At 34.2% G+C, this 23,685-nt stretch overlaps 1 protein-coding gene across 1 annotated transcript in view; it reads left to right on the plus strand.

The window, feature by feature from the left end:
- Nucleotides 1-23,685, plus strand: part of DACH1 (dachshund family transcription factor 1) — a 434,735-nt gene that overhangs the window by 126,639 nt on the left and 284,411 nt on the right. The gene's annotated exons all lie outside the window — the stretch shown is intronic.

Here is a 23,685-nt window from a genome sequence, read left to right on the forward strand (position 1 = left end):
GGAAAAGCATAGAAAATACTTGAACAAATAAGCCTGGCTCTATTCCAATAAAAAATGTTATTTATAAAAACAGGCAGGCAAGATTTGGCCTACAGACTGTAATTTGCTGACCTCTGCTCTTGGGCAGTGATTTTCAACTTTTTTCTTCTCATGGCACTAATAAACTAATTACTAAAATTCTGTGGTGCACCAAAAAGTATATTTTTGCCAATCTGACAAAAAAGATAAAAGAAAAAAAAAGTGTATTTTTGATTCATTCACACTGGACAGCTGTTGCTGTATTGGCTGCTGTCATTTTGTAAAATTTGGCAATCTAAGAGAAAAGAGGTCAGTGCCCCTGACTAAATAGTCAGGTGTTGCATGTTTTAAAAAGTCTTGCTTCACACCAGTTGAAAATTGCTGCTCTGGGGAATAGGGAGCCAATTGATGGATTTTTAAGCCAAGAATAGCGGTAATTAAACTAAAGGGTGAACAAAGGTGGTGGAAAAGACAATGTAGGGGAGAGATAGATTGGATAGAAAATTTAAAGTAGAGCTGATTTTTTCATGAACAATTCAAGGTAGAGGGAAAGAAGTGGACTGTCATATTCTTAAGTCTGGAAGACTCTGTAGGTGCCGATGGAATGAAGGCCTCCAAAATCTTCGCAGGTTAGAACGATAGCTCAGATTAGCTCAGATAGATAACATAAATTTCATAAAGTTTAATGTAAGATCCTGCACTGAAAGAGAGAAAAAATGGTTTGTTTCACAATATTACATGTGAAAATTGTTTGGAGATCATAGTTGACTGCAAGCTCAATTCTGAGTTAACAGCTTACAGAGACATTTAAACCAAAAAGTGTACCGAAATTACCTCAGAGGAACTCATATTATAAAGCTAAAATTAATTATTTTCTTTGTTCCTTACCATATCTTCTGAAAAATTTAATCCATGTCTTTTTTTTCTTTTGGGGAAGAAAAAGAAGTGATTTTGGGGAAGTCAGGGCTAAGTTTCTTATAAAAGGGCATCCTGTTAGTTCGAGCATTTATTCTCATAACTTCCTAATATTTTAAACCCAAATGATTCTGACATCAGTGTTTATTAATTGAATCTTAACGTTACAAACATAAAATTTAGCTAAGATGGCTAACCTATAACACCCTTATTATGCATACATACATACATACATACATACATATATATTTACACACAAGCATGATATATAAAGGAACATATTTAAATTAGACAACATTGTGCAAGATAGGTAAACATTTCTTGATTGAATGGGCTTTTTTAAAACTTTGTATGCATGATCACACAAAGTGCTTATTGAAAATATATTCAGAATGAAGGGACTTGTTCTTCAGGTGATTGAAAACATATGTTTCACACAGCTTTCAATTGCTTCCATGTACTTAGCTTTTAACCTAGGAAAAATAAATGTGTAAATAGTTTAGATTCTTGATTCCTCTTGGAGAACAGGTTTGTACAAAATAGAATAATCTGGTAGCCCCAGGTAATGACTCTTGCCCTTCTTTGGAAATGTTCTACCCTTTTGGTTGCTTTATCTTTCTTGTTACAAAATTAGTAAAGGTGATTAACCTTCATTGTACAATAAGGAAATGTCTTTGATCTTATATGTTTTTTCATAAAAATAATGCACATATCTACAATGATTTGGTAAGACAATTTTTGAGAGGATCGGCAATGAAATGTTTATTTCATACTAGAGGCCCAATGAACGAAATTCGTGCACTGGCTTTGGGGGTGGTTCCCCAGACTGGCCTGTGCCCTCTCACAGTGCAGGAGCCCCAATCGATAGCCCCAAAGAGGTAGGCCCCGCCCACCCATCCAAGCCTCCTGGATGGATTGCCCCAAAGAGGTAGGCTGGAGCTGCAGGACCCACATCTGCACTGCACACGCAGTGTCAAGCCCACGCCTACCCACGCACACACGCAGCCCTGCCCACCTGTGTGCACCTGCTGCGCATGCAGCTTTCTGGTGATCACTTGTTATGACTTGAGGGCATCATGGTGGTGGGGGTGTCATGACCACATAGGCTTTTATTAATATTATTATTTTATTCAGGATGCATTGCTAAATAAGAACATTTTTATATGGAAGTGGAATTAGTAGTGTATGTTTCTGCAACCCAGATACCCATCAGGTTCAATCGGCTTTAAAGCCTTGCTGTAAACAATTTTGGGAAGTTCTATAATTTTGTTGTATATTCGATATTACTAATTACCCAATGTTCTTCTTCTAGCATGACTGAAAACCTCAAACCTCATCAACTTACATAAATACACTATTGGATTTTCATGTGCCTATTTTATTGTCAACAGGTGCTAAAGAAGTTTGTTCTATTGACCCCAAGTCTCTCTTTGTGTTTTGTTATTGTTTTGCATAGATTCCATAAGTCCTGAGTAATATTTAGATACTATTAAGTGATGTAACAAATAGCAGTAAGCTGGCATGGAAATAATATCTTCATTTGATGGATAGCAATCCTGATCACTAGTGATGGACCATCATCACCTAAGATTCTTGTCAAGGTCATTGCAATGTTGATGCTTCTCTTCGTGGAAATATATTTAATTTTTCTGAAGAAGAGCAGTGTGCTCTTATTTAATTATGATTGTTTGTAGCTTTTGAAATAATTATCTCTTAAAATTAATGCTTGAAATTAAATTGTTTGCAACCTAGATTTTTTTTTCCTGTTCCTCTTGACATTCTAATCCATCAGCATTTTCTGTGGCCCAGAATGTGGGGTTTGATTCAGAAACGTCAGTTCAGACCTGATTATTAATCAAAACAGGGATAGGAAAAATATAAATGCACATTCATTTGGGAATAATTAATTCTAACCAAATTTGCACTCTGGGACAATAAACATTTCATTGCCGGTCCTCTCACAAATTGTTTTTCAATGACTTATAAAACAATTTTACTTCATCTGTAAAAATGTTTAGTGCAAAATCTCTAATTTAAGTGAAATGCTCTTAGTAATTTGGTGAATCTTTTCTTCTTCTTGTCCTTCATACTTAGATTTTTTTGTGTGTTCTCTTACTTGGAATTCCTTTATTAATCTGAGGTAAATTATTTATAGAATAAAAAAAGAAAAAAACCAAACGCTTTCTTAAAATTTTTATTCACTTTCTATTAAGGTGAATAACCTAGCTAATTATCATATAAAATTTACATATTTTAAAAATCTCAATAACAAAACCAAACCTGAACAGGTGGTTTGCATTGAAGAAATAAAATAAACTTCATTATAGACTAGGACAATTCTTTTTCTATTGCACATTTCCTGGATAAAATAAGTAGACAGCTCATGCTGAGAAAACTGAAAAGTAGATAATGCAAGAGTTAAAAGGCATACAGTACTCAGGAGTGTCTTGGGCATGGATCTCTGAAGATTACGCTGAACTATCCAACTTGAATGAATAAAAAGAATGAGCTGCTCTGTTGTTTGCTTTCAGTCTTGCAAGTCATTTTATAAATTGAGCATGATAATGATTTCATCTTTCTGATTACATTTATAAAGGCATTTATTTCTTTTATGTTAAATGTATTTGTAAGGGGTTAGTGACAATTACTTTTATTGCTGCATTCATTATTTTTCTCTTTTGAAGCACAGTTTGTATAAAGTGAGTAGATTTATAATTATGTTTATATAGCATTTAGAGTCATTTACTCATTTCTTAGACTCCTTGCTAACAATATCAACCTAAAGGTGTCTCTTTATAATTTAACATTTAACCTGAGATGTTTAGGTTTTCAATTTAAGGAATTCTAATTTTGGGTTCTACATACATAAATGTTTCTAAATAGATATGATCATAATTTAGTCAAGTATTACACAGTAAGATAAAAGCTGTCATGTTACCAAACAAAATTTTCTAAACATTGAAATGGAATCAAATGTTTTCTTTTTGTACTGGAGTAGAGATGTACAACACGGAAAATTAATGCTTCACCAACGGCACTTCCTGTTTATTCAGTTAATTGACATAAAGAGACTGTGTTTTCAGGAGCAATAATATTTGAAAGAACTGATAAACTCATATATTTTAATTGTAGAAGTGCTGGACAGGAGGAGTGTTTTGCATTAAATTCCACACCTGATCACATGCCGGTTGGAAGACTTCCAGAGTGTGCTCTGGAAGGACTGTTACTTCCAAGTTGTGCCACTGAAATTAAGATCTACTCCCCAGAGAAGACAAGTGAATTAACCCAGTATGCTTTATACACAATTAAAACAAACTAATCTGGGTTGCTACTTTGCTTAGAACTGTGAAAAGTGCAATAACATATTCCTGCAGGCAGATTGAGTAAATTCTCTTTTTATGTTAAAAATAGAGTCAATGATTTACTATGTGACTTTGTCTTAGATTCTTCTGAAAAGCTAGGGTTTTATGCTGGCTACCTTCCAGAGCAATACTTTCTTGCCCTTATATTTTCTCATTTTCAACTTTTTATTACACAAGAAATAAGCTAATCAGTGATAACAAAATATTAATGTTAAAAATCAACAAACGTATAGCCTGCCTCTTTGTACTATGCATCAAAGACATTTTAATAAAAAGAAATCATCAATGCCATATTATTAGCAAACAAATAATAATCATTCAGACATGAAGAAGTATTCAAAGTCTAGAAGTTTTCGGTGATGAAGACAGGAGAAATAATAGAAATGTGCATCAGGGCTGTTGGTGTAGCTTGTAGGGAATATCTAGAAAATTAGATTAATCAAGAAGCAGACATTTGGAAGAAAGTTTGTGTGAATGCCTGACAGTCTTGCTCTTTGCCTCATTTCAAATGTTGGCAGGGTAGCAGGCAGCTCCAAGGGAAATGTGCTCCTTTCATACTTGAGTAATTGATGAATTGTATGCAATATGCAAATGAGAATCCATAAATCTTATGAATGACAGCTTAATTTATGTGAGCCTTAATGAATGCAGGATTAGATTTTAATTAAATATCCTCAAAGGCACCCTGAGTGGTAGATTTTTTTTTAGGCCTTGTTTTTTGAAGACTTGTTTCTCAAGCAATACATTTTACAAAAGCAGAAAATGAGGCAAAGAACTTAGCCTATATTTTAATAATAAGCATTCTTTTATTTTACATAGAAAACAGCCTATCAATTGATGACTCCTTAAGAAAATATTCACAGATCTTTTTATTTTGTACACATTTCACTAAATTTGATTACTTTTAATTGCTGTTGGTCTCTGCTATTTTTAATTACAAGAAAGTTATTAAAACTTCACTATAAAAATACGCTAGAGCTGGAATTGTTTAATAAAAGATTATAGTAGATAAACATTTAAAGTATCAAATCTAATTTGACTAAAATAAAGTCTTCCTAACCATTTTTTTCTTCTTCAGAATAGCCTCTCCAGACAATATCTAATGAGATAAGATGATAAATAAGACTATTTCATACATGATATTTAATAAGGAGAATTGCATACTAAAATTAGACAGAAATGATATGTACTCCTGTGGAATAGTTACTTCCTTAATTCACTTTAAAACTTTGAACTTAAATATATGTTATTGATTGACTGCATATAAGATGACAAATACCATTTTACTTTTCTGTTAGGCATCTACTTTTTGAGTTAGAACTTGTCTAATTTAGTTAGATTAAAATGCACATATGATTCGTTGGTTAGAAATATAAACATTTATTTCTTCCATTTAGAGTATTTTCTTGTTACATCACAGTGAGCTTACTTTGTAGTACTCATCAGTTGTTCCAGCTAAGTCAGTTTTTTATTTACTGAATTCTTTCGCAAGAATGCCACAAGTACCTATCTGAACACAGGTTGGAAAATGCACAGTTCTCTCTTTTAAGTGAGACAAATTTGCATAGTATTAAAATGCAGTTTATTTAACTTCTAATTGTAAGATGATTACATTTTGAGGATCTAATGTACAGCCTGCTGACTAGAGTTAGCATATTGTTTCATGTTTGAAATTGCTAAGAGAGTAGGTCTCACCACACACTCAGAAACACACACAAAGGTAACTATGTGAGGTGTTGGATGTGTTAACTAACTTTATTGTGGAAATCATTTCATAATGTATTAATATATCCAATTATTAAGGCTGAACGCCTCAAACTTATACAGTGTTTATGTTAACAGAGCTGAGGAAAAGGTAGTGATTCACTTCAGGCCTGTGTAAGTGTGCAGGTGTGTAACACATTAAGAAGAAAAGACCTCTTTATACATGGCAGTAGGAGTCCTGGACTACAGCTGAGGCGCTGGGATAGGGGTATCTCGCAAACCCTTGAACCTGTATCACAATTTTAAGTATTTGACCATGTGTTCATATCACTAACTATAAGGGTACCTAACCTTCACCAGTTTCTCAAAGAAAATCAACATACAAAAAGATAAATTACTATAATCCAATTCATAATAGCAAATACACAACTTATACACAAGGTATACTAGTATTTTTCTAAATGATCAATCATGTGTAACTATGTTTTCCTTAAATCTTCCATTAGTAGTTTTTTTTTTCAAATACAGTATTCTTTATTTTAGAGCAATATTTAAGCAAAATATCCACATTTTTGTTTTATTTTCAATGACTATTGACATCTTAAATATGGTGATGAATTGGGCTAATTTCTCTAATAGATATTATCAATTCCATTTTAACCTATTTATGCCAATAATACATAATGACAAAAGTCAAATTTATACATGCAAATAAGATGGTGAAATATATCTATGGAAAACAAAAATTTCAAAATATTTTAGGAGACAAACTAACTGATTTAAATTTGCTGTGAGTTATAGATTACATATGTAATTTAATGTAAATATAGAGTTGTAAATTATCACTTACTAGAGGCCCAATGCACAAATTCGTGCACGGGTGGGGTCCCTTTGGGTAGCCTGCAGGGATTGGGCTGAAGCCCGCAGTCCAATGCCACCTGCAGCTCCTACCTACTGTTCATACTCATCCTGGCACCACTGTGCCTGCCCACGGGCTCATGCCCAATCATGCCCCCTTGGGAGAGGCTTGTGCTGCTGCAGCAGCACTCACCAGCCATGAGCCCTGCATCTGGTGCCCTCACAAGGGGAGTCTGCAGGATCAGGCTGAAACCGGCTCTCTGACATCCCCAGAGGGGTCCTGAATTGCGAGAGGGTGCAGGCCAGGCTGAGGGACCCCACCAGTGAAGAATCAGGCAGGGGAGGGGCCGTGGGAGGGCTCCAGGGTGTGTCTGATCAGGCAGGGGAGGGACCGTGGGAGGGCTCCAGGGTGTGTCTAGCCCATCTCGCTCAGTCTCAATCAGCCAGACGCCAGCAGCAAGCTAACCTACTGGTTGGAGCATCTGCCGCTTGTGGTGAGTGCACATCATAGGGAGCAGTTGAACAGCCTTAGCATATCATTAGCGTATTACGCTTTGATTGGTTGTTTGCTTGTTCTGTCATTCGGTCTATTTGCATATTACCCTTTTATTATATAGGATTACTAAATTTCAATGTCTAAGTCATATATATATATTAATAAAAGACAAACATGCAAATTGACCATACCTTCACTATGCCTTAAGCCATGCCCACCAACCAATCAGAGTGATTATCTGCAAATTAACCCAACCAAGATGGCGTCTGGCAGCCACGGACCTGGAGCAAGCAGGAGGTTTGGTTGCCCCAATGATGGAGGAAGCCAAGCTTCCCAGTTGCCGCGGCCGGCTCTGAGCTCCACTCGAAGCAACAAAGTTTCAATTATAGAAGGTAAATAAATCCCAGAATAAAAAAGAAAAAAGAAAAAAAAAAGGAGAGGCTGGGAGCTTCTGTCCCTGGGGGTCATGGCCAGCCTGAAAACAGCTCTCAGCCCCTCACCCAGACTGGCCAGGCACCCCAGTGGGGACCCCCCAGATCCTAAAGGGTGTGTGGCCAGCCTAAAAACAGCCCTCAGCCCTTCACCCAGGCTGGTCAGGCACCCCAGGGGACCTCCACCCTGAATGGGGTGCGAACAGCCATCAGCCCCTCATCCTGGCTGGCCAAGCACCCCAGTGGGACCCCCACCCTGATCCAGGACACCCCTCAGGGCAAACTACACCCTTCAGGTCAGCCCCCACCCATGTACCAGGCCTCTAGCATATATAATAAAAGGGTAATATGCAAACTGACCCTAACATCAGAACGACTGGGAATGACTGGTCACTATGACACACACTGACCACCAGGGGACAGACACTCAATGTAGGAGATGCTCCCTGGTGGTCAAGCACCCCCACAGGGGGAGCTATGATCAGCCACAAGCCAGGTTGACAGCTGCTAGTACAGTGGTTGTGATGGGAGCCTCTCCAGCCTCCTCGACAGTGCTAAGGATATCTGACTGCAGCCTAGGCCTGCTCCCCTCTGGCAAGTGGACATCCCCCAAGGGCTCCTGGGCTGCCAGAGGGATGTCTGACTTATGATTGTGCACTGTCTTTTCTAAGAGTTAATAAGGAAAACTATTTCACTTTTGTATTAAAAATAAGGTAACACAGTGAACTCAAAGAAGTGAACTAACACTTAAATCAAATTAGGGTTTCTAAGATGCATTTTAAAACTAGAATTTGGCATTCAAATAAACTTATTTTTTCTCTCTTTTTATTCTTTTTTTCTTTTTCTCTTTTTGAAATTCAGTTGTATCTGTGACTTCATTTTCTTAAAGGCTATACTGCCCAAATAGTTAAAGCTGTAGTAAAAAAGATACCTTTGTATAAATGCGTGTTTTGGAGGGAATCCTATTATTATGGTTTCCCTGGAAAATTTCCAAACCTTTTTTTGTTACACTAATTTTATTTCTAATGCTGTTACATTTTAAATTTTTGTTTTTAAATACTTCCCCTGGTTTAATTTGACTAAGAGATAATGTGGTGATCTGTGCATAGACTGAATATATTTTTGTCACTCATGGCATTCTTTGCCAATTGTTATATCTCTTCTTTAGAGGTTTTGCATTTACAGTTGGGATCATTGGAGATAATTGTTCCTTTGTAAATCCAGAAGTTATAGTTAGTTGTAATTGGTCTTTATTTTAACATAAAGATTCATTGATGAAGATAAATTTATATGATGAATATTGTAGACTGCCCAATATTTAAAGATTTTTATCCCACAAATGTGATTTTTATTGGAACTAATTGGAACGTTCTTTTAAAACTTAAAATGGCCATAAATCATAGGATTTTAGTTTCAAATTCCTTTACAATATTTTTCTGTATAAAACTCCTGGTGTAAGGTAGTTTGTTTCATTTTTTATCAAAACTATAACAAATTTCCTATATATTGTTTGATATAAGTAATTAATACTTTATTCAGTTGACTTTGAAGTATTGTATCTACTTTGCTGTGTGTGAAAAGAAGGAAAATAGGAAAAAGTGTATGATATTGCAGCAGCATTTCAGGAGTGCTTCTGATGAACAACAGGTTTCAGACATGCTTTACTTTACTTTTAATTATTTCAAGCTTCTGTGTTGGTCAGTTGGAATAATTTAGGGTTTAAATTGGCATGCACTGAATATAGTAGTTTTAATTATTGTAAATGAATTATGTTGATCCATATGTAATAAGATCATTAGCAAAAAGTTTTGCCTCTTTGAGAATCACTGTAAGAAATTGTCCAAGTATAGAAAACTGTTTTCAATACATTTTTGGAGAAGTTTTTAAAATTACTTTACCCTGGAGTTAAGTAGGATTCATATAGTCATTGTCCCCTTAGGAGCTTTTGATGATATAAATATTTCTATATTTGCTGTCATTAGTTTGAATACTAAAATGTTTGAAATAGTTTCCATTGGACAGGAATTTATATTTCTGCCTATTTTACATTTGAGTGAATGCCTGCCAATTGTTTTCAATACTGTAAGGACTCTTAAATCTAATATAAGAATTGTTGCTACCCATCCAAATATTCTGAAAGGAAAGTGATAAATAAAATAAAAATAATAACCTGTCATTTACATTGTTAAGTAACAGAAGAGGACTGACATTTGGTTAGAAAATAAATTTTAAACAAATACACCTTACTAAAGTTTATCTGCCATATTTTAAAAAGACCAACGTTGAAATATTCTGTTCAGTAATGATTACAACCAAATTTTGTTATCGTCTCAAATGCAAGTCATCACAGAACTTTTCAGCATTACTGCTCAGATATTTATTTGTGCTGTCTGAACTTATGAAATATTTAAAAACATGACAGCAAATATTTGGGGTACCAACTTTACTAAGACATTTCAGGAGCTGTCATTTTATTAGGATAGGTACATGTATAACTGTTCTCTGATTTTGATACCATAATCCATAGAAAAAGATGAAAACAAACCTGGGAACTCCCAGAACATTCTGCTCTTCCCATTTACAAATCGTTGAGATGGTCCTGTGTCATTCCTTCACAAAATAGCCAAATAACAGTTATTCTATTAGAAACCCCAGCTTCCCAGTATTAGGAGAGGGCGAGCCTTTTATTTTCTCTGCTCACACCCCCAATTTCATTCTAGTTATTTGGAGAAAACCAGTATTGGTATATTTAAACCCCATTCTATGGATTCAGATACTGAGCCCGGAAACTTTCAGATACTAACAAGCAAAAGATGAACCCTATTACTTCTTACTCAAAATCCAAGCTTATTTTCTCATCTTGTGAAACTGAATAATATTGTATGACTGGCCTTTCAGTTCTTTCATCAACATAGTTAAGAACCATTGTTTCTATGGAGGTCAAAAAATAAATGAGAAAATGATGTACACCTGTTTGAGGATCATTTTAAATGAAAAAATATTTCTACATAAACCATGCTCAATGTGATGATATTATTCACATGTTATCTAGACATATCCTTTTTCATTATCAACCTAATTTTAATGTATTTCTTATAAATTATAAACAAAGAATTGCTTTGATGTTGAGTATGATTTAGTCACAAACAAGAAGCTGCAACTAGGAAACCATTGGAATTCCACATCTAAGGGACTCCAACTCATTGTCAATAAAGGAAATGTCTTTCTTATGAGTTACAGTTATTTTTAAATAAAGAAAACAAGCAATCTTATATCTCTACCCCAAAATATAAAATCTCATAGAAAAATCTACTGGCATCGAAAGGCTCAACAAGCTTTAAGGTGGGGGGATTTAGTGTGATGAGGAGAAAACAAAATGTACTGAACTTCTTAAAATCATCCAGTATATCATTAAGAAAAGCCAAAGAGAAGATGGTTTCATCAATGTCATCCCGATGGTGTTACCTATAGATAATATGGAGACTCATTATAGCAAATGGCATATGCTGGTTGCATTCAGCTAAGGAATATTCCTTGCTCATATATACATTATTTGAATAATGCTTTATACTGGAGTAAAAACAAGTTAAAGGTATAGCCTTATAATTGCCTAAGAGCATACATTCTGATTTTATCCCTGTGATAAATATCATTAGTAGATATACTCTTCAAAGGGATAGTTAAAGCATTCAGATTCATAACTTTAAGTTTCTATATTATAGCCCTCAAGAAGAAAATGCTTCAATATACTGTTAAGAACCTTTACCTAAAATTGTTTTTTGAACATGGATATTATATATGTTTTTCTAACAAAACTCTAAGGAAGTAAATGCTATTGGAATCTATATTTATTTTATTATATCAACAAATAACAATCTAAGTTAAAAAATAATTCATTATGCTGTAAATTGAAACAAAATCAGGAGAAGATAAGTAGTTTTTTTTTAATTCTCATATGAACTGGTTATTATTTTAGATCTTTTGAAATAGTGGGTGAAAATGAAAAATAGAGATTGACCCTTAATTATAACATAGCCATCAGAAGCCTTTAATACTAAGCAGCTATTAATGTATGCAAAGTCATATAATTATAGAATTTGGAATACCCCTACTTACCAAATGAGTAAAAGTGGCATTTAAGTGTTTGGCCCTTTAATCCAGAGCCCTTAGTAGATGAAAATATGTTCATCTTTTACCACCCCTAGTGATAATTATAATTGTATTGTTGGATCACATTTCTTGACTCTTGTGCAATTTAGCTCTGTCAGCGTTAATCTCTTGGCTGTTCACATCGGTGGAACTAAATGCATGCTTAATATTATGTAGGTTAGATGGTTGTCATCCTAGTTGGGGAAAACAGTGAAAGAATTTACTGTGGTATTAGGCAAATATTTTATGAGGGCACCAGTTCTAATATGTAAACATTTATACTATAGTGAAATAATATTTTAACACTTGCGTACTTGGAAGTAGTTTTTTACTTTCTTCATGTAATGTTCCATGCTGGATTTGCTTCTTAAATGTCTTTAGATTCTTTCCCATATATTTTTCAAACCAATACTATTACTTGTTGCTGTATAGTATTTATAAAAGGAAGTAACTGTGGTTCATCAAGAGAAATGTTTTTATAGATTAAATTTATATTTTGCTTTTAGCATCTGATTAACGCATTTATCTGGGTGTAGGAACATTCTGACAAGTGTGGGGGGCCACTGCTGATATAAACTCACTAACACAGGAAAATGAGCCTTTTGATAAAGACATCTCAACACTGATGAGTAAAGTACGGAGACCATCACCGTTGTCATTATGTATGATTTTATTACCTTTATGTTGCTCTTGATCTTTTATATGGATAGCAAAGCACTGACAAAAGAAGGCTAAATATAGACATTTGTATAATACACCATTGGCTCCAGATTAATCCTTACATCAAAAACTAGTTAGCAGGCAAAGGATTCATATTTCATTAAAATACAGATAGTATTCTTTATAGAATCTGAAAACTTAAATACGGTGGAGTGCTTTGGAATTTTAAATGAATGGTTTTCATTTATATTACATTTTAATTTTCTTAGTCAAACACATTTGTTAAACATGATTATGAGCTGAGCCTTGAGGTAGATTTTATGGCTGAAAATAGGGCAGCGAAGGTGTGTCTCCTGCCTGAGAGAGAGAATATATTTTATTTGGGGAATGGAAAAACATGCAGTACAGAGGAAAAGATTTAGACAGTAAGAGAACATACAAATAAATATTATTGATCGGTCAATAGAAACCCAAACTTCTTATGCTGCCAGCCTCTGAGAGGTTATTATCACTTCTCTTTCCCCCGCTTACATACTGACATCTAGCCTTATCGCTCTCCTTTGGTTTCCTGATCAGACTAAACTTTTTCCATGGTAGGTCCTTTGCATTTGCTATCCATTTGCTTAGAACATTTTCCTCTTTTATTCTCATAGCTGGGGACTTCTTAATCTTCACGTATCACCTTCTTAGAGAAGTCTTCCTTGTCCTACTAATCCAGTGATTTTCAACAGTTTTTATCTCCTGGGACACATAAACTAATTACTAAGTTTCCATGCCACAGCAAAAAATGCAATGTATCTGACACAAAATGGGTATAATTTTGACTGATTTATAAATAATAATAATAATAATAATAATAATAATAGTAATAGTAATTAGCTACTCTTCTTGCTCCAAAGTGACTTTTTAAAAAAATCAGGTGCCTATTCCTGTATATAAGGATTTCTGTACCAAGAATTAACCAATCAGATAAAACCTTATTATGCAAAGTGACTAATATGAAACTCTATTATATGACCATATTTATGGTTCAAAACAGGGTATTCACACCAGATGGCTGTTATTGTGTTGGCTGTTGTCATTTTTAAATATGACAATCTAAGGGAAAAGAGGTTAATGCCCCTAACTAAATAGTCAGGTATAGTATGTTTTAAAAATTATTGCAGCCTGGCCAGCGTGACTCAGTGGTTGAGCATCAACCTATAAGCCATCAGGTACAGTTCAATTAGTGGTCAGGGTTCATGCCCAAGCTGTGGGCTCAATCCCCAGTAGGGGGCATGCAAGAGGCAGCTGATCAATGATTAATTTTCATCATTGATGTTTCTATCTCTCTCTCCCTCTCCCTTCCTCTCTGAAATCAATAAAAGTATATTCTAAAAAATTATTGTAGCACACCAGTAGAAAATCGCTGTACTAATCTAAAGGTACAATTTTAATAGTCTATTCATCTATACTTTTTTTTGTCTTTCTCTACCCAGAACCTTCCCTAGTGTATAACAAACTTTCCATAAGTGTTGAATGAATGAATAAACAGCAAAGACAAATACAGGGATAAAAATTAAAGAGTCAATATAATTCAATGAAGCTTCTTGGGACAGGCACTTTCTAAATACATTTGTAAATTTTTTTTTAGCCGAAACCGGTTTGGCTCAGTGGATAGAGTGTCGGCCTGCGGACTGAAAGGTCTCAGGTTCGATTCCGGTCAAGGGCATGTACCTGGGTTGCGGGCACATCCCCAGTGGGAGATGTGCAGGAGGCAGCTGATCGATGTTTCTCTCTCATTGATGTTTCTGACTATCTCTCTCCCATTCTCTCTGTAAAAAAATCAATAAAATATATTTAACAAAAACATTTTTAATCAATTTTAGAAACAGAAGAGACAGAAGAAGGGAGAGAAACAGGGATAAGGAGAGGAAGAAGGAGAGGGAGAAAGAGAGAGAAATGTTGATGTGAGAAGGAAACATCAATTGGTTGCCTCTCATTTGATCTGGGACTGAACCTGCAATCTGGGCATGTATCCTGATCGGGAATCAAACCTATGTCCTTTAGGTGCACGGAATGACATTCTACTAACTGAGACACACTGGCTAGGGCATAAATCCATTTTTTTATGGAAGGGGAGATATTACCCCCTCCTCATTTACACGAGAAAACTACTGGTAATGGTATAATGCATATGAAGCATGGAGGCTGTGGGGACAGTACAGAAAATATCAGACAGTTTCAACTTCTGGACAACAATCTATTCATTTAGCTCCAGTGCAACAAGTAAAATCCTTAAACCGATTACATATGCATGAAACTGTACTATGAACTCAAATGCCATCAGTTGATGAGAATTTGAGATAGGAAGTTTGTAAAGGGCTGAAAAGCCAAATGAAGGGGCTTGTGGGGTGCGATAGTAAGACCTGGAAGCTGTGGTGTTCCTTGAACAGCAAAGCTTTTAATGCAATAAGCCATTGTAGTATCACCTCAAAGGCAACCTTTCAAAGGTGGCCTGCAAAGGCTTCATTTATTTTTCTTAAGAAATAACACCAGAGATTGCATTCACACAGAAGGAGCCTCTTTTAAATGCAAATACTCAAAATTTAAGCCTTTAACCTTAATTATCAATTAAATTCTTGCAGGGTTTAGTTGATTGTTGAAAGCAAAACACCTAAAGTGTGGATGGATGAGGTGATGGGTTTAAATATCAATGGTAGGAATAAGAGCATTAACAAGAAAGAGAGCTCACTAAAAGTTGGAGATGTGAGGACTGTTTGTTTTGGCTATTACTTAAAATCATCTTTCCTGATGATCTCTATTCTAAAAGCAATGAGTAGGATGGATAGTAATGTTGACAGACAGCCAATTAACAGGATAACATAAAAGGTAAAGGATATAAGTACCTCATTAATGAAATAGCAAAATAAATGAAAAAAGCACACCATATATTGAAATACATAACCAACTAGACTAGGCAATGAAGAGTGTGGTATGGTGAAGGGAATAATGGACTTTCAGGTTAGAAAGAGGCCACAGCAGTGAGTTAAACCTACAAAAAATGCCAGTGTCTGTTTCACAGCATCCCTGATAAATTGAATAAGTTGTCCAACTTCTGCTTGACTCAGCCCTGAAGGGACGAGTATATAAGAGGGTGATAAACGTTTGCCTTTAACTTTCAACAGGCTGTTCCTTATATGTGGCCAGGACACCCTTGCCTTTATCTTTGACCTCAAAAGTGGAAGGACCAAATTTGATATGTCTTTTATTTGATTACCCTTTATTAAATGTTTTGAGGTTTCTATTCTGTCCTAATTTTCAAAGCTTTTACTTTCCATGTGGGACCATATTATTTTCTTTTCTCTTTTTTTGTCCTGGATTTTAAAGCCTTCAAGTCCATGTTTATTCTTTTCTGGTGTACACTGGATGATCAATGATTTTTTGTTTCCAAACATCAAACACAAGATTCATAATCCTGAGTGGCAGCATACCAGCCCAGAATAGAATGGCTTGTCCTGCTTGATTCTGGTTACTCTAATTAGCACTTATTGTAATACTTAATTTCTATGATTTCTCTTGTTTAAATATTTTTGGACTAATAATTCAAGATATTTGGGGCTTTAAGAAAGGATAGGATTTTTAGTGCTAAAGGTTTGACTGGAAATGAAGCTAACTGATGAATATGTCAAGTCTCGAATGTTAGGTATGCATCCAATGGCTGTCTCAAAGTAGAGGCCATCCTAAATGCAGAAATGGCAGGAGTCTGATGGAAACTACATTTTTTCTTTGACTTTGTATTTCTCTTCCTTTGAAAGTTGTCATGAAATGAACAATTTAAGTTATGATAGAAAAAACTTAACTGCAATTGAATGAAAAAGCATTAAAAAGTATAAATCAGAAATAAATCTAAGAGTTGCAGTTATACCTGAGCATGGGCTAATAGAAATGAAAATTTATAATTCTTGACTCTTTGTTTCTTAGAAACTAAATGCCAGGCATAAAGACATAGAATGAATATGTGTGCATGTGCGTGTGTGTGTGTGTGTACACGTGTGTGTGTGTGTACACGTGTGTGTGTGTGTGTGTGTGTGTGAATTCACTCACTCAGGTCCTTACAATATTGAGAGACTGTTTTCATTTCTGGTCACCACCTTAGCAAACTAATCAATGAGGCATGAACTGCTATCTGCAGTGAAAGAAATGAAAAATAAACCAGAGATAATCCCTCAGTTAAAAGGTTATTCTGTGTGATAAAAGCTATTTTGTTAATTTATTTACTTACTGGTACAGTGAGATAAAGTGAAAGTACAATTAGGGAATTCTTGTTGAAAGGATTTTAAAGGGCAATGATGACTTAATATTTTGTATTATTTGATTCACACTTAAGAGCACTTTTAAAAACTTGTGGCACAGAAAATTCTATATTGTTTGCTTTAGATTATTTTCTATTTTAAATGTTGTAGGTATTTATGTAATATAATTGATTATTCAATAAAAGTATTCTCTTTAGATGAATCCGTTAACATATGATATCTCACAATTTAAAGCAGGGTGGTTATTTTTCAGAAATGTGGTTTCTACATTTTAATATTCTCTGGTGATTAAATGCATGGTATATACTTTTTTGAAAATTATTATTTTTTTACTTCTTTAGCTGATTCATCCAGAAAGTGTAGTATTAATTTTTTGCTAGTTAATGGAGTGCTGAATTTTGGTAAAATAAATAGAACATTATTATTGCATTTTAAAGCTTTCTGTATCTACACAGAAGTAATATAGAAATTATTCTATTGATGTGATATTAAATATAGTCCATGGTATTATGAAAATGGATGGAAGTTGGTATATGGGGAGATTAGGGAAGAAATCCATGTGAATTGGCTTTGGGTTTCTCCCATGGACAACGAAGGAAAGAACATTCTAGGTGGAAGGATTTGCATCTGTAAAGCATGGATATTTGAAAGAAATTAGGTACCACTGCAGAGAGAGAGTGGAGAAGTTTTGAGAAATTATACTGGAAAGGAATTGAGGCATTAGACCGTGGAGGATCTGGCATGTTATGATAAGAGATTTGGTGAGTTTTGGAAGATTTGCAGAATGCACTGAAGTGCCGGAATGTTATTTCTATGCAGATCCCAGGTCAGTAGTACACCACAGGATCAGAAGGGAAACAGCCTCAGGTAAGGCAGGAGCAAGGTAAATGAAGAAGAGAGAGTTGAGAAATATCATAGGTAGAGTCGATAGACGCTGGTGCCCATTGAGCTGAGAAGTAGAAAGTACACTAAAGGAGAGAGAGGAATTGAGTCTGGCCTAGGGGATTGGATGCATGGTGGTTTACTAACAGATATATGGAATAGTAGTACAACTGATAATGTGATGCAGGTTTAGGGTGAAAAGTAAGTTTATTTTTGACATATTACATTTGAAATGCTTGTGAAATATCCAGCTATTCAGTATACCAATGGAAAGAAGGTTTAAAACTCAATAAAAATGGCAAAACACCATTTCTAATTTCTCAGTAGTTTGTTTTAATTATTAATGAGTTAGTTATCAACTTCCTTTCTAAGCTGATCTAGAAATTATTGAAGAGTACAACATTTTAGTCTAAAAATTAGTTATTGTCACTTTTTCAGGAAAAAAAAATGACCAAAGCATGTTATTCTAATTCTCCCACTAGACTGAAAGTCACCTTTTTACTTATATAGTCTGATTTTTTTTTTCTTGTTGGAAAATTTTCTTATATTTTCTGTATCCACCAGTAGATAGGTATTAACAGCTCATACTATTCCTATGTAATGTCTTTACTCAGTAAACTCAGGCAAAGCCAGAAGAAGAATAGTACCATTAAAATTAGAAATGGGATGAAGATAGTGACACATGTAGGGAACTATATTCTTAGATTGGAAGGATGTACACGTAGAAATCACAGAATACACTGAGTTACCTTTTTCTTTTTCTTTAGCTGTTCACAGTCCTCTTATTGGCCACTTTAGAATAATATTAGCTTCTTTGACTATTGTATTTAAGATTTAAAAAATTTATCCAACTTAGCACCCCTTGAATGTGTTAGAGAAGGTGATGTGGCTTCCAAAGGGCTAAGTGGCTTACCAAGGTCACACATCTAACACGTGACAGCTCTGCCTTTTGATCCCTGGCAAAGCGACCTATTGTTTCTATTATTCAGAGGAGACCATGTTCTAATGGAGTAAGTACAGGCTTTGGAATCAGAAGTACATGATTCTGGCATAAAGATCTGAAATTTAGGAGTCAACCAGCTCTAATTTCTTCATTTGAGAAAGGGAGATAATAATATCTGCCTTCTAGGATTGTTGGAATTTAAGTGAGATGAGATATATCACTCACCAGTTATACAATAGGTGTTCTGCCTTTGTTAACTTTTCCTTCTTCATCAATAAATTCAGTCTTAATGTCTTATGTTCTTAAACTTGGAGAAAAGAGAATCAACATACCCACTCTGGAGACCTCAAAAGGTTGACCAATTGTTAGGCCAGTAGTCCCTCTGCATATTTTATTTCTTGGCTCTCTGGTCTTCTTTCCATCTTTTCTATGTTATAGTAGACATTTAACATTTTAATCTCCCTAGTAACTAATGCCCTATATTTTATAAGTATTGAAGACAGTCTTCTTAAAATAGACTTAAACCTGTATTTTAGTGATATTATTTATATTACTACTTGGGAAGTCAGTTTAAGTAGAGTAAGATGAAAATATTAAACCTATGTTTTCATTAAGAATCTTGTATATATTTAATACATTGGGACAGATTTCTTATTGTTTGTAATTTATCTGGCTATTTCTAAAATGTGTATAATACTATCTTTAAACACCTACACCTACACAAGTGAATCTCCACTATAATTTACTTGCTTGAATCACTTAAAGTATAAAAATATTCTTTTTTAAACACTGTTTTACTTTTAAAATGGATTATCTTATGTTATTCTGGAAAATTACCATTCTTAGGACAATTGTTTTTACAGTGGTTAATGTCCCTATTTCTAGATTTAGTTATTTTTTAAAACTCCTCTTATATGTTGGGTACAATTCTGATTCTCTCTCACTGGTATGTTGAAATCAATTTTTACTGTAACAAAGATCTCATCTTACAGGACACACTGCTAATTTTGGTACCATTGAAAGTGATGTACTCAAAAGCCCATAGGAGATAATATTCAAAGAAAATAATGTAACTGAGCATCTATTTACGCACTGTTGTTAGCGTTTGAAAGTAATGAATTGTTATATGTGATTTACTTTAAGTAGCTATATAGACATTTTGTGAGGGTGTCAAGTAATGACAGAATAACCTCTTTATTATATAATCTTTATTACATTTTAATAATATTGTACTTGAATATTAGTAATTGCAAATGGGTTGAACCCTTTTATAATGTTTATTTGTGAATGTTAGAAATTATAATTGTTTCTTGTTTCTGAATATAGTCACTCTTAAAAATGATTTTTTATAAAATTACAAGTTTTTAAAACTGGATTTAAAAGAAATGCCAATGACCCTTTGAATGAAAGAGTTGAGAATAGCCTTGCTAGAGTCCATCTAATTCATTATTTATCATGCTGTGGTTATAGAAACAACAAATATCTTAATTAGTTAATTCAATCAGTTATGTATGCATACCTTAATTGCCTGTAGAAGAACATGAAAAAAATTTCTTAAGCAGTGTTACCTTTTAAAAGAGGTTATCATGAGAATTTAATAAAATGACAAGTTAAATGTAAGATCATCTAAATCTGTAAGGATTTAAATAATCTGTTCATTAATAATTCATCTAACAGCTTTTTTTTGTGTGTGGGATTGGGCCTTATCTACAAATAGACTTTGATATTGATATAATTTTAAAAGAACAATAATATATTTCTGTAGTCTACCATTTAGTTCATGGTTTATGCACGTTTATACTATTGAATTAATCTTTGACACAATAGAAAGACATTCTTTACTAGAAATAGCTTGCTTTTGCTTTGGCTTTGTGGCAAAATGACATTAGGGAACATATATGGTTGTTGTTGAACCTGATTGCTTTAGCAGCCCTCGGGTTGATAGTATCAGGTTCCAGCTTGCCCTGCTGGGTCAACTTGGACCCAGGCCTTTAAAGAGAAAAGTTCAGGGAAAGTTCACTTCTATTGTTTTACCATGGTTACAAAACAGAAAGGGGAGAAAAAAATAGAAGAAAAGGAGAAATCTTGGTGTTGTGACCTGTGGCTGCCATGAGTCAGTTCTTTACTGTGTTCATTTTGTTTTATCAATTAAACATTGCAAACAGAAAAAATTAAAACCTACGATAATCTATAAAGAATACAAGCCAAAATATACTCTATTATCACTTGCAGGTAACCACCAGATACATTCAATGACTGTTGGCATGATTGTATCAAGTGCTTAGATTAGTTTAATTTCATTTAAAGCGGTATTTAAATTGTTCCTTAATGAAAATTAAAAAAAAAATTGTAAGGTTGTTATGGGATGAAAAGTTTGTTGAATTTGGAGGGTTAAGGGTAGTAACTTATTAACAGTAATTTGACTTTGGTTAAATTTATTTAAATAAATTGTTATTTTGACTTAAGAAGGGAGACTGTAATTTATTATTCTATTCTGGCTATGAACTAAAGCAAAAATTTTATTATAATTTATTTTAATCTTAAATGGGAAGAAATTGTGATATGTAAGGGACAGCATGACCTTATTTGGAGTACTGTCCGAGTGTCTTTTAAATATAGGTAAACATTTAAACCAATTCAAAATCCTAAGTTTAGTCTATATTTGAAAATTGTGGAAATTTTGTTCTAAAAATATTTACCAAGTGTTAGTTCTAAGGAAGATCAGTGCAGTCTAAGTTAGTGTACATCTTGTCCTCTGAGCCTATAAAAATATCGTGAATAAAGCAATACAGCTCAAGCAGTTCTTTTATTTTAAAAATAATAATTTTAGTGATACCTATACTATGGAATATCTGTGTAACCCAGACATAATCAGTGCCTCAATATTTCAATCTAATTTTTGTCCACATTTAATTTTTATATGAATTTATATATTTTCAAAAGGTTTTCTAATAGAAGTTTTAAAAAGTTTTTTTTCAGAAAAAGTATATTTCTTAATATAAATTGCAACATTTAAAATATATATTTTTTTTTCAAGTGAAGATGTTAATGGGTCATTTTAGAATTTCTGTACTTAGGCTAAATATACTGTTTTACTTTTTATTTGTCGTACAGTAATGCTTAGTGTTCAGAGGTGAAGAATAAAGAAAGGTAGTTACATAAATCAAGATAGAGTAAGATGAATCCTTGTAACTCTTCAGAATGACACTATCTATGCTATGTGCTCATTTGCTTATTGATCCTTTGCTGTTTTGATTAACATAATTTATTTTCCTCGAAGTCATCTGTGCCAAAAATAGAATTGAAGTTTTTCATGACCTAGATGGAGGGCAGTGAAGGAAAAAGGAGAATAACTGTTTAAATTAATGTGCAAAGTTCTAAAAACATTTCTCATATAAATTTGATTATATAATTTGCATTGTTCAGGAATACCATTTCTGCAACTCTTCTCATACATGCCAGCTTATATTTCTAGTACCACCCAGAAATGACAAAATTTAAATTGTCTCTATACTACTTATTATTTTGGCATCTTTTCAAACACTTAATTCTGGATATATTTGTAAATAATGATCTTAAATGACCCACACATTTTTAATGCGTTTTCTTCATATGTTAATATTGGAAAACATTTAATTTGTAGCATGTTTAACATTGCTGACGACCACTTCTGAATAAAAAGGCTGGAATAACTGAAATAACTGAATCAGGCAGCTGGTAACAAGGAACTTAGGAATTCAGCAGTGACTTAGTCCTTCACCTGCCAGCAGACAGGACTTACCTTAACAATTCAAAATAAATAGCTGCCTCTCAGATGCTAAAAACCTTCCAGAGAAGAGTCTACAGAGACTTCACTTGATAACCTAGCTAATGTTTAACTGCCCTAATGAGAGGAAGAACTATTTTTTCATAACTCATCTACATCCCTCCTGTTGCAGTTTAAGGGTTGATACTTATTTTTAATGTTATTTTCCTGCTCTTTATTACTATGTATCCTGAATTTATTATTGGCCAGATTTTCCCAGTGCATGAAGAGTTAGAAATTAGTCTCATGTAGTTTTAAAGTATATCGCTTAACTTCAATGGCCTTGAAACCCTGTTTTGTTTTGTTTTCTCTCCTTAGAACCATTTCTTTCTCCACAGATACAGGCATAAAATTGTTGAGTTAACTGGCTAGGATAATTGTGTGGCCCATCCCTGCTCTATTAAAGTAGACAGCTCTAAAATGAATTTGTTTAAAAAATATTTACGTTTTCAATACTTTACCCCAGAAGTCAACTTGAAAGTTTCTTTCAAAGATAACTTCTCCAAAGACTATCAAGACCCAATATTATTTTTTAAGTAAATTATATACTTTGCAGGCATTCCATTGTACTCATTTATTCTAGTTTTCCATATAAGAAAGGAAATGTTAGAGGCATGTTAGGTTTTCTATCACATGTTTTACTATATGGCAACCTTAAAAATGATATTTACGCAAAATCTTGTTTTGTCTTTTTGACTCAGTGTCTTTCACATATAAGCAGTCCCTTCAATGTGCGTTACAAGATCCTTATAATTGGCTCTTGTTTAATTTTTTATTTATTTGTTTATTTTGCAACACTCTTCTCCCACTCAACACACTTGCATACAGCTTCATGCGTGCAGTTCACAGTCAGGTCCTATTGAAGTACTGTTACCGAAAAACCGGACCAGGACCAAACAGCGCTCTGAGAGTTGGAGTTCCACTTTATTCACCGCGGCGGGCTCAGGGAAATGAACCCAAAATCTAAGCACAGCTGCAAGCAGAACTTCCCTTTTCCTAGAAGAGCCAGCCCTTTGTGTGCTTGCTGGCGCTGGCATGGCTGGGTGTATCTAGTCTCTGGCCTAAAGGTCAGAGAGCTAAGTTTATCTCCCCCACTCTTCAAGCAGGCTAGAAGCAAAGTTACTTTTTCAGAATAAGAGGCCATCCAAAGAATAGCAGAGAGACCCA

The sequence above is a fragment of the Myotis davidii genome, unplaced genomic scaffold (genome assembly GCF_000327345.1).
Source record: "Myotis davidii unplaced genomic scaffold, ASM32734v1 scaffold10, whole genome shotgun sequence".
NCBI lineage: Eukaryota > Metazoa > Chordata > Mammalia > Chiroptera > Vespertilionidae > Myotis > Myotis davidii.